This window comes from Lolium perenne, chromosome 6, assembly GCF_019359855.2.
Source record: "Lolium perenne isolate Kyuss_39 chromosome 6, Kyuss_2.0, whole genome shotgun sequence".
Lineage (NCBI taxonomy): Eukaryota > Viridiplantae > Streptophyta > Magnoliopsida > Poales > Poaceae > Lolium > Lolium perenne.
This window is the reverse complement of record NC_067249.2, coordinates 259,461,664-259,465,786: the sequence shown is the minus strand read 5'-3', so window position 1 is coordinate 259,465,786 and position 4,123 is coordinate 259,461,664. Positions and strand designations below refer to the sequence as shown.

General features: G+C 47.2%; 1 long non-coding RNA gene across 1 annotated transcript; it reads right to left on the bottom strand.

Moving 5' to 3' along the window:
* Positions 1 to 833: 833 nt before the first annotated feature.
* On the bottom strand, positions 834 to 1,327 carry LOC127309175 (uncharacterized). Its single transcript, XR_007856988.2, has 3 exons — positions 1,208 to 1,327; positions 1,060 to 1,132; positions 834 to 974 (listed from the first exon to the last, which is right to left on the bottom strand). It is a non-coding gene; the product is annotated as an uncharacterized lncRNA (long non-coding RNA).
* Positions 1,328 to 4,123: the final 2,796 nt, after the last annotated feature.

Sequence of the window (4,123 nt, the reverse complement as noted above, 5' to 3'; positions counted from 1 at the left end):
ACTGGAAAAGAAAGCGCCAGGATCAATGATAGTGCCAGAGGGAATTTCATTAATTTCTAGAAAAATTTACATAGACATTACAAAAGAAGTTTCTCCAGAAGGACTACCAGGATAATTGTCGCCACAGCTAAATTGGCGACAAGGGCAAAAGAGACAGAGAAAGCAAAAAACAAAGAGGCATGCAACTAGACCTCCGGCCTTGATGAGCTAGGAGTTGAAGATGGTTTGATCCCGAGATAGGCCAGGATTTTCTTCGTGTTGGGCTTGGCTGCCTTGATCAACGACCTCCATCTTGATTGCTCTATCTGCTCGGTGTCGCCAACCTTCATCCAGTCAACAGTTTGTTGGCTGTCAGCGACCAAGGCAACAGTGCTCTCGACAGCAATCTTCATGTTCTCCTGGCGCATTTTCAGCCCAAGGTCCTCTGATGGATTGAAGCTCTGAGCAAGGGAAAGGAAAGTCTTGGGCTCCTCTTTCTTCGGGAAGAAGTAGGGGAATAGCTTCGACAATCCTGCGTCAGCATTCACCACGCCTTCATGAATTTCGGATCCATGAAACTCCAGATAAGAAAGTGCGTCAAGGAGAGGATCATTGTCGGGATTCTCCAGATCAAACTCTTGGTTTGTTTGGCCTGCAACAGGAAATAAACGTTGGTCAAAAGCAAGAAAAAAGCAGGTCCTATAAAAAATAGAAGGGATCGATAACACTACCTTTGAAGCGCCGATTTTGCGAATTCAGGCGCTTGAGGATCCCCTTTTCACGAGTAGCCTGTGCGGCTTTGTGCTCGTTTAAAGCAGTTTCAGTATCTTCAAGTCTCTTCTGCAGTTCCTCGACACTAGCAGCTTTTGCCTTGGCTTCATTAGCCTCTGCTTTGGCTTCGCTAGCAACAAGTTCGGCTTTCTTGCGGGCCGCTTCACTTTGCTCCAGTTTTTGAGCAAGAGTGTCGGCAAGCTTGTTGGCCTCTGCAAGTTTCTCTGTCAAAATAGAAAAGAAAGGTCAAAATTGCGACAAAAAACAGGAGCAAGAAGTCAGAAACAACGACAGCAAAAAAGTTATTACCTTCAGTTCTGCTGGCATACTCACGGTACCCAATGAATTGGGATCCGATGCGAATAAGCTCTTTGATCATGGGCTGTCAAAGAAGAACAAAGAAAGAGAAACATCGGTATGGAAAAAGAATGAAGGCGTAAAAAAAAAAAAAACTTACATCATCCAAGAGCGGAGTAGAAGAGCTACCCAATTGAGGGGCAGGCTCAATGATCGTTTCAATCCTTGTCCTTTTTGGTGAAGGAGCAAGGGGGCTTGATGGCGGAGTAGTGGTGACGACGTTCTGTTGAGGAGGCGAGGTTTCTTCTCCTTCAACTGGCGTATCCGAGGCAAGTAAAGTATGTGACGTGCTCGTCCGAGGAGCCACGTCAAAAGTTGGTACTTCTTCCTCATCATCGCTGTGATTAAAAATCGACAGCATAAAAAGCAAGATAAGACAAAAATTTCGAGTACAGAAGTAAGGAGAAATAAAAATGACTTACGAGCTGACGAGGGATTCAAGATAAGGATCATAAGTTGCCTTCTGACGTGAAGGATCAACTTCTTCGGCTTTGAAAGTGCCGGAATCTTCGACGTCATTCCTCTTCCTTTTGCCTTTTGGAGAAACAGCGGCAGGAGGAGATAGTGCCGACGCAGTGCCTTCGGAAGATCCCGCAGATTTTCGAGAATCCACGGGTTCATTCACAAAAGACGGAGCTTCATGATTGTCATCAGTGACAATGGCCCTTTCTTCGACTTCTCCACCTTCAGGAAGAGGAGGAAGCGAGACAAGGTCTGGATGATTCTGTGCAAAATAAAACAGGGAGAGACGTCAGAAAAGAAGTTACAAAAAAGTTAGCAAAGCAACAACAAGACAATAGACAAAGATTACCTTGGGGAGTGGATTGGCGGCGCTGAATGGTTTTACACGACAAGAAGCAGGGACAGGATCTTTTTTGCTGAGAGATGAGATTTTTCGGACAAGCTTTTCCAAGTCTTTGACCTCCAAATCCACCGACAGCCGATCTTCATCCTTCTCGCCAACATATTTCCAGAGAGGATACTTGCGAGCTTGAAGTGGCTGCACTCTAGTCCTAAGAAAGTATGCAGTGATTTGGATACCCGATAATTCTTTGCCGCGAGTATTTTGCAACTCGTGGATACGAGCCATCAAGGTTTCTGTCGACGCCCTTTCTTCTTCGGTGGCCTCCGCGTCCCAGGAGCGGCGGCGAAAGATTTTCTCGGCACCATCAAAAGGAGGGATGTTGTCCTCCGCACATCCATGGTTCTCCTCCTGAATGTACAACCACTTCTTGCGCCATCCTTGAACTAAGTCAGGAAGCTTGACGTCGAAGTAGTCGACAGTGGGCCGAACAGAAATCACAACGCCGCCTATATTATAGGCGACATTGGGCGAACCATTACGGCGGCAGAAGAAAATGCGCTTCCATAGCACCCAGTTAGGCTGGACGCCAAGGAAGGCCTCGCACAGAGTGATGAAAATAGAGATATGGAGGATTGAATTTGGCGTGAGGTGGTGGAGTTGCAGACCGTAGATAAAAAGAAGTCCACGGAGAAAAGGATGAATGGGGGCGGAAAGACCGCGGATGAGGTGGTCGACAAAACTTACCCGGTACCCCATTGGAGGGGTTGGGTAGCTTTCCTCCTTGGGGAAGCACAATGCCTTGGGTTTCTTGCTGATCCCAAGCTTCTTGAGCATGTTGATGTCTTGAGTGGAAATCTTCGATCTTTCCCACTCCGCCGCCCCAAGATCCACGGCGGCCATGGAGGACTCCGGCGTGCTGTGCCTTGTCAATCGACGAGGTGGCATCAACAATGGCGCAGGGTTTGCAGCTTGGAGGCGAGGAGTTTAGGAGGCTGTGGATCGCAGGAGGAATTTGAAGATGAGAGAAGGAGGACGGCGCGAGCGGAAGTGCTCAAGGAGGAAGAAGACGAACTTATATAGGGGTGCGGTGAACCGGCGGACCGTTGGATAAGGAAAGTGTGTGGCAGATGATAGCCACGTGGCAACAAGGGTAAAAAAGTAATTCAACGTTGGGGAAGTTACGGTACGTGCGCCAGAAAAAGTGGAGGACGTGTGTCCCCCACTTGCACGACGTGTCAAGAAAGTGGATCAATTGGGCCCGCAAGGCAGTGGGAGAAGGCTTCTCGCGATTTTCGGATCGCAATCGTGGCTATCGTCAGCAACAACGTCATCTTGGCAGAAGAAAACAAAAAAAATTTCGACTCAACAGCTTCATAAAAGGCGACACGGAAAAATAATGCTGAGCCTTTGATCAAATACAAGTTTTTGATCAAATACTCGGGGGCTACTTTGGAAAAAAGGAAAAGATCCAGAAGGACAAGATGGAAATGGCGTGAGCCTATGACCAAATATAAATATTTGTTCATAGCCTCGGGGGCTACTCCCATCGGGAGCGCTGTTCGCGCACCCGAGAAATTATAAAACTTCGGGAGATAAAAGAAAATATATCGGCATAAGGCGTGGAGCCTACACCCAAGTACAAGTCCTTGGCTGTAGCCTTGGGCGCTACTCCCATCGGGAACGCTGCTCGCGTGCCCGATGAAATTATAAAAAAGAAAGAAAGAAAGAGAAAAAGAAAGATAGAAGAGCAAAAGAGTATATTTCGAGTTATAAATAACTCTACATATACTCCCATCGGGAGGGCAATATAAGTCATCTTTGACTCGATAAAATGTGCCATTCCAACAGCCGAAAAAGCACTCGACAATATATTCTCAGAACGCCAAAGTTGCGATCAGTTTCTGAATGCCGCAAATTTGCGAAGATAAGACCCCAGATCCGTTCTGCTGGGCGTGGCATCGCCGAAGACTGCGCTCTGCTACTTTTATCCGTATCAACAGATACGAAGAAAAATCCTAACGGACGCGTTAGCTACCCGATAAATTTTACTGGGACTCGACAGAATGGTAAGACCTTAAGCGGCACCTGTCGAAGTTTACACCGGTATCCCGAGGTCATGTCCAGGGACGTGATCTTGAAGTAGGTTTTTGCGGATTGCCACTAGAGCAGTTAACTAGTACCTGATCCGTCAGATGAACTAGCCCCAACTAC